Source organism: Arvicola amphibius, chromosome 2 (assembly GCF_903992535.2).
Source record: "Arvicola amphibius chromosome 2, mArvAmp1.2, whole genome shotgun sequence".
Lineage (NCBI taxonomy): Eukaryota > Metazoa > Chordata > Mammalia > Rodentia > Cricetidae > Arvicola > Arvicola amphibius.
The window spans coordinates 164,007,641-164,019,778 of NC_052048.2; the positions used below are offsets into that span (position 1 = coordinate 164,007,641).

Consider the following 12,138-nt stretch of genomic DNA (forward strand, 5'->3'; position numbering starts at 1 on the left):
GTTCCCCTCTCAGTAAATGAATGTACCTTTTTCTACATTGAACTGCAGAAAATGGAGATTCTTCAAAGGCAACACGTTCCTCTACAGCTAAATATCTTTTGTGCTACTGTGACTCATACCCGAGCAAGTCTTTTATTCCACTGTGATTTTATCAGAGTTGAAATATTTTTAAAAGATTTTGGAATATTCTGCGTAATGTTTGCATAATATAGCCTTCTTTGTATTTCTAGCAGATGATCTAGGGACCGATCTTGAGCCTGACATACCATCTTCTTCATGTCTAATCAGTCAGCTTTCAACTTGCAAAGGCAGTCATGACTTTGACACTGCAAATGAACATAGACCAGTGGGGATGTGCTTAAGGCTAAAGATACCATCTGTGAAACTAAAGGGCCTTCCCCGGTCTGGCTGCTGTCTCCATTCCCACTAGACTATGAGTTGACAAATTCATTTGGGACACATACATAACAAGGCTGGTACTCACTCTGTGTCACTGGCTATAATAAGTTCTGAGAAGCTTCTTTCTAGGTTGGAAGACACTGAATGCTGCCCTCACACCTCAAGCCTGTCTTCTTTGGCTGTGCTGGTGCCTCACGACGGCTACCATTTCTTCTCTAAGATCAATAGCTTTTTATTGCCCTACATGGTGGTTGCTCTTAGGGCTTTGTTTCTAGTGTCTTTTACAGGTTGTTTTGCCCATGTGTTGAAGAGGAGTGGGCTTTTGTTCTTCCCGGCCATCGGGCTAGCTTAACCCCCGAAATAATCACACAGAAATTGTATTAATTAAATCACTGCCTGGCCCATTTTCTCTAGCCTCTTATTGGCTAACTCTCACATCTTGAGTTAACCCATTTCTGTTCATCTGTATATTACCACGTGACAGTGGCCTACCGGGAAAGATTCGGCATGTCTGTCTCTGGCAGCTCCATGACAGCTCTCTCTCTCTGCTTTCTTTCACCCAGAATTCAGTTCTGTCTTCTCCATCTACCTAAGTTCTGCCCTATCAAAAGGCCAAGGCAGTTTCTTTATGCAACCAATGAAAGAAACACCTATGCTGCAATCATATAAAGCATTTGGAAACACCTCCGTTGTGTACATGGAAAGTAATAAGCAAGACTGTCTGGGTAGCATCCAGAATTCTGCTACTGGCTTTATTTAACCATCTTAATTATTCTCCTTTGCAAAGGTGGAATAATAAAGCTTTGTTCACAGCAGCAGTTTCATACACATCAAGACAGATACTATATGAAATGCTCAAAATACTGCTTTTTAGCCAATGTTCAACTTTGTTAACTTTGTCTACTTTGCTGCCTGATAGGAATAGAACCTCCAAATCTTGAGAAGAAGTTTGGATTCCCTCCCCCAACTAAATAAAACCCTTGCTGTCTTGAATTTCACTGGAGAAGGGGTACCAGAGATAACGTCACTGTTGTCTGGTTTTGATCATTCAGTAAAGCAGTTTCAGGACTTTTATTTAGGAAAGCCAACTCATCAGCTGCCCCGGAAGTAGCCCCATTGTTCAGGCACAAGCAGTGTAATAAGCTGCTGATGGGAAGGCCAGGAAAGACTGTGATGGTCAAGGGAAGGACATTGCTTTTCTTTTATCCTCAGAGTGGTATTTAAAGCTATCACAACTGGTCCTTCTGCTTGTAGACTGGAGCACTGTGGACTGCTTTTTTTTTTTTTTAGTGAAGCCCAGTGTTTCATTTAAAGCCTAGCTCCTTTACTAAAGGAGTAATTGCCTTTCCTGATTCCGAATTGTACTGTAGGGACCTAGTAATAAAATAACATGATATCATCATAGAAATAGATATGTAGGTTGAAGGAATAGAATAGAAAACCAAGATGTAAGACCACACATGTACAGATGCCTGATTTTTTTTTACAAGGATACAACAAAAAATGCACACAAGAGAAAGGACAGCATTTTCAACAAATGGTGTTGGTCAAACTAGATAGCTACTTATAGAAGAATGTAACTAAACCTTATCTCTCATCTGGCACAAAACTCAACTCTAAGTGAATCAAAGACCTGGTATAAGGATGGATACTTTGAAACTATTAAAAGAACAAGTAGAGAGTACATTTCAACATGAAACTGCAGGCAAGAGTTTCTGGATGGGGTTCTAGTAGGACAAATGGATTCTCGTGAAACAAAATGGGGAAAATGGGAGAAAATTTTTGCCAGCTCTGTAGCTGGCACATGATTCATATCTAGAATACCCAAAGGACTAAAATAAATATCAGTGAAACAAACAACAAGAAATAGACCATAGATCTTACTAGATACTAACAAAAGAAAAATATATTGGCCTATAAGCATTTTTAAAACTGTTCAGTATCCTTAGTCACTGGGGAAATGCAAACTAAGACTTCTCTGAGATTCCACTTCATCCCATACCAGAATGGCTTCATCAAACAACCAAAGGATCACAAACATCAGTGAGGGTGTCAGGAAAGAGAAAGCTGTATTCACTGCCGATAGTAGGGTAAAGTGCTGTAACTAATATGTAAATCAGTGTGGAGGTTTCTCAACATGCTAGAAACAGATGAATCCTATGACCCAGCTAGACCACTCATGGATATATACCCAAAGAACACTATATCCTACTACCGAGATATTTGCTCAACTAAATCCATTACTGCTCTAGTCTCAATAATGAGGCAATGTAATCCACCTAAATGTCTGCCAGCTGATAATAGATGGTGAAAATATGGTTAATAAACACATAAAATTTTATTCACCTGCAAAGAAAAATAAAGTTAGGGAATTTTCAGGCAAATGGATGAAACTTTAAATAAATGTAGGCTTATTGAAGGTAACCAAGGGTCAGAAAGATAAATGTCATGTTTTCTTTCATATGCGGTTCCTAGCTTCAAATCTGTGTTTCTATGCTTCAGTACCGAAAGCAGAGAGGAAACTAGGAAGTTGGAGTTACTCTAAGCAGGGCAAATCACAACCTAGATTGTAGAGCCTGTAACTACGGGACGGTATGTGAGCTGGAAACAGCGCTGGAGACTTAAAAGCATATGCACACAGACAGATAGAGACCCGGGGACCTGGGTCATCCTTGATACAAGATTGCCAAGTTTATTGTGCTCCAGGGAAGCTTATCTAGGGATCCTTATCTGATAGCCACTCCCCAACTCTAGGGATCTTTCACTTCATCAGAACCCACTCCCCTGCCATTGAAGTCTTGTGCCCAGAGCAGCTGCAGGCACAGGTGTTTTGCTCAGTTCACTCCAGCAGGAGAAGGGTCTGAGGCAGGCAAAGAAAGTCAAGGGTCCAGGGGTATGTAGTCCCCAACACTAGATGATTTGAAAACAGAGAAGAAGAATACTGAAGGTGGGTGGTTTAATCAGGGATGGGGGATAAAGGAAAGAGACTTAACCAAAAGGTATATGAAAAGTCATAAATGCAAGCTTATTACTTTGCCACTCAATTAAAAATACCTAATGATTGTCTCCTTTTTCTATTTTTAAGGTAAGTGTGTGTGCACACATGTGTAAAGAGAATGGAGAATATTAATCATAGGAGTCACTGGCTATTCTGTTGATACATTGCCAGATGTCATAGACTATAGAAAGTCTCTTCATTACTGAACTCTGATTGATAAAAATAAAGTTGGGTAAGATAAAAATATGCTGGGTGAGTGGACCTTGTTTGGAAGCAACCAACACATGAAAAAGAAACGATAGATCAAATAAATTGTTATTGGTCATATTATTAAAATTAATGTATTCTTAGAAATAGTCTAACTTAAATTATCCCTAGGTTAACTAGCTAACTATATCTTTGCTAGCAATACTTATTTTTATAAATTATTTGGGCATGGGACTTCTTTATTATAGCAATATGCATATGAGATTATTTCATATCTTTTCAAAGTTCAATAATTCATTTCTTTTATTCGTGGGTAGTATTACATTGAAAGTATGTACTACAACTTGTTTATATATTCTCCCATGGAACATTTTGTTCACTTCTAATCTGGGATCACCATGAAGACTATTGCAAATGTTTAAACCTAAGTTTTTATACATGCACATCTTGTCAATTAGTTGATAATTGCTGGCAAACATACTTGGATCATCTAATGAGGTTCTTATTGCATTTCTGAGAAGCGTCCAAAAAAAGGCATCTTATAAAATAGCGCATCATCCCACACTCTAGGCAGCAATGAAAGGAAGTTCTCCGTGTTTCCCAGCCTCATGCCCCATTTATTTGTCACTTATGGATTTTAGTTGCGCTAATACAAAGGTAGTAAAGTCTCAGTATTATTAGTTTGTTATTCCATGGTGGCAAAAAATGTTTTAGACTATTTTCAGGACTGTCTATAACATTCTGTGGTGAGTTATCTGCTCAGACCTTCTGTATATCTTAGAATTGTTTTCTTCATGTGAATTTGTTTTTGTATGTTTTAGATTCAAATCATTTGTATGTATTGTACAAATACATTTCCCATCAAAGCTTAATTTTTTATATTCTTAGTGTAGCTTTTCACAAAACAATTTTTAATTTTATTAAAATCCACTACTTTTAGAAATTATGATTGGGGCTATACTTCAACACATCACCAACCAGAACGTGACTTACTTTGTTTATTTTCTTGCAAAGGTGTTACAGTTTTGGATTCTTACATTTAGACCCATGATCCATTTTGATTCAATTTTTGTGAAAGATGTGGAGTCTAGCCATGTTTCTATTTCTGTATATGGACATCTGATTTTCCAGCACAATTTGAAAAATAGACTTTCATTCTCCCTTGGATTGCTTTTTGATTCTTTGTCAAAGGTGAATCAGTTGACCATATTTGTATGGGTCTATTTTCGGGTTCCCTTTTCTATACAGTTGAATTTGTATCTATTCTTTTGCCAATACTCTTCTTTATTGGCTGTTATGGTTTCATGTTAAGTTGAGAAACTCGGGAGAATGTGCTTTTCTATCCAGTAATTCTGCAGATCATAATGGAGTACATACATTATATTAGTTCTTCTAATTTATTTTTCTGTCTATAGAATAATTTGAAAAATTTGTCAGTATCTACAAAGCATTTTGCTGATGTTTAGGTTGAGGATGAAATACATATATGAAAATTAAAAAAAATGACATCCAAGCAAATTCTAGTTTTTTAAAAGGCCAAAACAGCAGCCTACAGAATTGGAAAAGATATTCACCAATCCCATATCTGACAAAGGGCCGATATCCAAAATATATTAAAAACTAAAAAAAGCTAGACATCAGCAAGCCCAATAATCCAACCTACCTGCTATTTTCCTGCTTATATGATGTCCTAGGGTAAAGGCAGCACAGAAATTATGGGAGTGGCCAACCAATGACTGATCCAGTTTGAGATCCATACTATAGGAGTGAGTTTAACTCTTAGGGCCAGGACCCAGAGGAAGAATAGCCAAGAAACCTAGAAAAGAACCAACTGTGACTGGCAAAAAATAAAAAGTCAGTGAAATGATTCCTAATGATATTCTGCTATACTCATAGATTGGTACCTAGCCCAACTGTCATCAGACAGGTTTCACCCACCAACTGATAGAAAGAGATGTAAAAATGCACTGCCAAACATTGGGTGAAGCTCAGGGGAGCCCATGGAAAAGGGGATGGAAGGATTCTGGGCCAGAGAAGTCAGGGACACTACAAAAAAATCAACAGAATTAACTAACCTGGGCTCATAGGGGCTCACAGAGACTGAACTGACAACCAGGGAGCCTACGTTGGGCTTACATCTGCATATATGTTACTGTTCTATAGCTTGGTTCTCTTGTAGGACTCCTAACAGTGGAAGCAAGGGCTGTCTCTGACTCTGTTGTCTGCTTTCGGGACCCTTTCTTTTTACTCAATTACTTCATCTGGCCTTAATAGAAGAGGAGGTATCTAGTTTCACTGCAACTTGATATATCATGGCTAGCTGATATCCATGGGAGGATGTAAAGGAAGTTTTTGTCCCATCTGGTCCTGCAGCTGTTCAGTCCCAAAGAAACACAGAGGCTTATATTAATTATAAACTGTTTGGCCTATTAGCTCAGGCCATACAGTTTTAATAATAGTTTTTAATAACAGTTAATAATAATAATATTAGCTAGCTCTTACAACTTAAATTAACCCATAATTCTTGTCTATGTTTAGCCATGTGGCTTGGTACCTTTTCTCAATAAGGCATTCTCACCTTGCGTCCTCTGTGTCTGACTGGTGACTGACTCTCTGCCTTTCCTCTTCCCAGAATTCTCTCAGTCTCACCTATATTTCCTGCTGGCTATAGGCCAATCAGGGCTTTATTAAACTAATACGGGTGATAAGTCGTTACAGTGTAAAAGAGCATTCTCCTACAGCAGAAGTACTGCTCTTTCCTGGGAAGAATCAGAGGAGGATAATGGGGGTGGGAGGAGGATGGTGGAGGAATAGGCTTGGGACTGGGAGGAGAGGAGCACCATTAAAAAAAGAGATAAAAATGATATGTTAGCAAATTGTGCTCTTTCATTAATATACGATAAATTTCTCTCAGTGCATTCACTTTTAGTGTTTTGCATATATTAAGTTAATTGTTACATTTATGTTAACCCTTTGTCTTAATGTTCTTACTACAAAAATTAATTCAAAGAATTTAAAATTCCCTTTTTTTTCCTTGGCTGCTACTTTCACATATGTACTTTGTGTGCAGGATCCTAGTTGTGATCAATTCCTAACTTGAAGCTGTTTTTGATGATGATGATGACAATGATTGACCGAGTTGCTACATACAATCCTGTCATTTTGTAAATTGGCATGGCCTTATTAGTTCTGCTCCGTTCTATAGAGTTTCTCCCTTTATTTGTCTTTAGCTAGAAGATACACTATAGTTTTTGGGAAGGTTTGTTTAGTAAATATTTACCTTGTTATTGTTCATAGGAAGTAAGGGTCTTATTTCCTTTAGTTAAATATGGTGATTTTTGCAGTGCTTTGGTAAATGCAGTTTATAAGATTGAGAAATTCCCCCATATGGATGTCTTATTAATTGAGAATTTTGGCCTGAAGAGCATATTTTGTTCAATAATTTTGGTGTGTAAGTCTATAGTGGTCATAAGTTTCCCTTTTTAATGTGTTTATGTCATAGACAACACTCAATTTTTCTAATTTTTATGACAGTTTTGTATTCCTGAAATTAACACTACATTGTGATGGTGAATAGCAGATTGCATCTAGTATGTAAAGAACTGTTATCAGGTTTGTTCAACAGAGGGTATATAACATGGCTGTTGAATATGAGATAAGGCCTGTCAGAGAGTTACTGCTGAACTTGGAGAGGTCATGTTTATGAAGCTTTATTATCTCTCCATCCTGTCATTGTACCACAGGATGTAAGTGATCACTGTTACATAGGAAACTGCACCAGATGATATAACATGATATATTTCTGAGAAATTTCATACAATCACTTAGTTGTGTGTATATATACATATACAGTATATACATACATATATATATATATATATATATATATATATATGGTTAATTTTCTCTTAAAATTACATTTAGAGAGAATGGAGATAATATTAAAGTCAAATATCTACCAGGCTTTGCAATTTTTATCTGCAAGGAAAGAATCAAACTCACAGAGAAAACATAAACACAGTAGAAATCAAAGAAGTTACAAAATGGCTAGAGCAGATCAAATTTTACTTATTTTTCCCTAGGTATGAGAAATAATCAATACATAAAGTATGGCAAATAATCTACTGTAAGGAAGTGGTCCAACTTTTTGTATGATTTCATAATGACATTCTGTCTCATCTATACCTACTCTATGGACAGTAGTACTTGCTAGGCATGGGATGGGGAGAATCTGAATTGCTTTCTACCACGCTGTAAATGTACAATTGTCTATAGACAAATGGAAGACTCACTAACCAGTCTTCTTGACAGGAAAATTTTATCCCTAGGCTAAAACAGCTTATAATTTATAAAGTTGCACAAGTTATTCTTGTGATTCTTATACATCTCTATCCAACAGAATATAGCTGTGGATACACTCAGTAATATTGTTTAAGTAAATATGTCACCTTGGTTGTGCTCATTAGTAGTGGGAGTATATCTACAGAAAGATATACTACTACTTTATGCTGGTGGAAAATAAACCATGATGTCAGAGGTAGATCACTTTATAAAATGCTGGGATACCGAAAACAGAAATGATACATTCAATTTTAAAGCTCACATTCAAACCAGCCTTGAGCATAATAAACTTAAAACTTTCACATGCAGTTTGAAAACAATTTGGCTCATACAAGCCACCTCTATTTTGATACCCTGACCTGGTAAAGACAGAATCTCTGTAACTTTGGGCTTCAGATATTATTTTCTAGGTAATAGCTCCAGGTCTGAACTGCTGTTTTATATACACTAGTATATCATATGTAGTAATACTTTAAAATTGAAATTAGGTTGTTCTTTCATAAAATACACCCCAACTAGTTTCCCCTTCCTTTCCCCCCAGAACCACTCCCCTATATTTTCCTTCAGAAAAGTACAGGCCTCTGAGAGACAAAAACCAAACATGAGAAACAATATACAATAATACAAGGTGAAAGCCCTAACACTAATGTTGGACAAGGCAACCCAAAAGGAGGAAATGAGGCCTAAGAGCTTGCAAAATAGCTAAAGATACACTCACTTTCACAAAATACCAACCAAGCAGATGCAGTACAGAGGACCTGGTGGAGATCCATGCAGGCCATGTGCTTACTGCTCAATCTCTGGAAGGCTGGATGAGCCCTGATTCAGTCTGCCATGTTCTCCTCATGTCCTTTATCCACCTCCTCTGTGTCCTTTGGGTAGATGTCCAAGAGTGGAATAGCTGCATCTTAAGGTAGATCGATTTCAATTTTTTTGAAGAACTGCCATGCTGATTTCCATAGAGGCTGTATAGTTTACAATCCCAACAGTGATAGAAGAGTTTTCTCCATGCTCAACATTCTTTTTTTTTTTTTTTTTTTTTTTTTTTTTTGGTTTTTTCGAGACAGGGTTTCTCTGTAGCTTTGGAGCCTGTCCTGGAACTAGCTCTTGTAGACCAGGCTGGTCTCGAACTCACAGAGATCCGCCTGCCTCTGCCTCCCGAGTGCTGGGATTAAAGGCGTGCGCCACCACCGCCCGGCTAACATTCTTGGCAGCATGAGCTGTCACTTGTGTTATTGATTTTAGCTATCCTGCCAGGTGTAAGATAAAATCTCAAAGTAGTTTTGATTTGCATTTCACTGAAGACTAAGGATGTCCACTTGTTCCTTATATTTTCAATATAGCACTTGAAGTTTTAGCTAGGACAGGAAAATAACCAGAGGAGAGCAAAGAGATACAAATTGGAAAGGAAGAAGTCAAAGTATGATTATTTGCAGATGATATGATATTATCCATAAATGACCCTAAAAATTCCATCAGGAACTCCTAAAGCTGATAAGCTCTTTCAGCAAAGTAACTGGATACACAATTAACTAAAAGAAAAGAAAAAAACAGTAGCTCTCCTATATTCAAATGACAAACAGACTGATAAAGAAGCCAGGGAACCAACACCCTTCACAATAGCTTCAAATAGTACTAATACTTTTATAGGCAGAAACTGATACAGACAGGTGGAATCTAAGAATTGAAAAATTCAAATTTGTAAGTATTGAGTAATAGATTTTAAATAAAATAATATTCATAATGGAGTTCAATGTAATAATTTCTAAAGAAACTTGTGTTATAGTCCATTGGAAATGTACACAATTCAAGCATCAGTGTTGAAATACAGAATAAATATGATTTCGGTGAACACCATTCCTGCATAGAAGTTTAGGTTAGCTGAGTGTAGGACAGAAATATGGTTACAAGTTTCTGACGGTAGGAAACTTTAAATTTCTTCTTCCCTTGTGCATTGTTATACATACACAAGCTCCATGACAGATTTTTAAACAACCTGTTTTTATTTTACATATCAATCCCAGTTCTCCCTCCCTTCCCTCTGCCCACTTCCACCACTTTCTTTCTCCCCACCCCCATCTACTCCTAAGAGATGGTATCTCCTCCTATGGGGAGCCATCATAGCTTTTTGTTTTCTTAATGAAACCCAACAGCAGAACTGCAGTATTACTGCAGTATTTGACACTTCTCTGAACTCACTCAACTGTATATTCCTAAACACAACACAAATACCCAGTAGCTGAAATAAACACTATAACCAGAAACAGCTCAGAGTAGAAAGTGGTTTCTTTTGGTTTATACTCCCAGGAAATAGTCTCTCACCAAGAGAAGTCAGAGTGAGAACACAAGGCAGAAACAGATACAGGTGGAAGGAAAGAATGATGCTTAGCAAGGACTTGCTCCCTCTGGCTCATGCTCAGTCAGGTTTCTTAAAGAATCCAGGATCACCTCCATGGGCATGACACCACCAACTGTGGGCTGGGCCCTACCAACTGAATCAGAAATCAAGTCAATCCCCAGAAGACATAAGCACTAAACGATGAACAACTGAGGTGAGATCGCTTCTGTTACTCTCAAAATTGTCTCTCCCCAGATTTTCCCTATGCCAGTAAGAGTAAGAAAGATTGCTCAAAACCCTATTTAGTATTCAGGCACATTTTAAATTATTTCAAAGATTTAAAGGCTTTTGTTTCATTGGTGTCAAATAATATTTTTTAAATAACCTTCTTTTTACAAGTATTCATTGAGCATTTGTGCATGCTCTGACCAGTACATCGAAGTTATATATGACAGTCTGCAAGAATTAGCTCTCATGCTTGCTTCAGCAGCACGCATACTAAAATTGGAAAGCTACAGGGAAGATTCTGTAAAGATGTGCACAAGGATGACACAAAAGTTCATGAAATGTTCCATATTTTTATACGGCAACAAAACTAGATCAAGGAGATACAATTTGGAAAGAGAAAAATAAAACTTTCACTATTTGCAGATGAAATGAGAGTATATATAAGTGACCCCAAAAATTCTACTAGGGAACTCCAACAACTGATAAACACCTTCAGTGATGTGGTTGGATACAAAATAAACTCAAAAAAAGCATTAGCCTGTTGACGGAGGTTTCTGACCTTCCTGGTCCCACAGTTGTTCAGTCCCAAATAAACACACAGAGGCCTACATTAATCATAAACTGATGGGCCTAATATCTCAGGCTTCTTATTATCTCTCATAACTTATATTAGCCCATAATTCTTGTTTGTGTTAGCCACGTGGCTTTGTACCTTTTTTGGCAAGGCAGTCACATTTTTGCTTGCTCTGTATCTGGCTTCCTCTCTATGTGGGTGACAACTGCAAACTGAAACTTCCCTCTTCCCAGAATTCTTGTTGTCCTGCCTCTACTTCCTGCCTGGTTGCCCCACCTATACTTCCTGCCTGGCTGCTGGCCAATCAGCATTTTTTAAAATACAAGTGACAGGGTACAGACCATTGTCCCAGAGCAGTAGCCTCCCTATATATAAATGATAAACAGGCTGAGAAAAAAATGAGAGGAACAACAAACACCTTTAAAATAGCCAAAAATTATGTAAAAATATCTTGGATTAACTCTAACCAAACAAGTGAAAGACCTATATGACAAGAATTTTGTCTTTGAAGAAAGAAATTGGGGAAGAGATCAGAAAATGAAAAGATCTCCCATGCTCATGATTCAGTAGGATTAACATAGTAAAAGTAGCATTCTTACCAAAAACAATCTACAGATTCAATGCAATTCCCATCAAAATCCCAATACAGTTCTTCATAGACAGCAAAAGAACACTACTCAACTTCATATGGGGAAACAAGAAAACCCAGATAGCTAAAACAATCCAGTACAATAAAGAAACTTCCAGAGGCATTACCATTCCTGATTTCAGGTTTTATTATAGAACTGTAGTAATAAAAAGTTTGACATAAAAACAGACATGTGTTCTCCCTCCTTCTGCTCCTCATCAAGACCTTGGGAGCTCAGCCCGGTGCTCCAGTGTGGGGCTCTGTCTCTATCTCCATCCATCGCCAGATGAAGGTTCTATGGTGATATGCAAGATATTCATGAGTATGGTTATAGGATCTAGCCTTTTCCGGCTCCCTCTCCTCAGCTGCCCAAAGAAGTAGCTGGCGGCATGTCCCTGGATACCTGGGAACCCTTTTAGAGTTTA

At 37.6% G+C, this 12,138-nt stretch overlaps 1 non-coding gene across 1 annotated transcript; it reads left to right on the forward strand.

The window, feature by feature from the left end:
* The first annotated feature begins 10,761 nt into the window (after positions 1–10,761).
* On the forward strand, positions 10,762–10,864 carry LOC119808531. Its single transcript, XR_005284465.1, has one exon. It is a non-coding gene; the product is annotated as a U6 spliceosomal RNA (small nuclear RNA).
* The last annotated feature ends 1,274 nt before the right edge of the window (positions 10,865–12,138 follow it).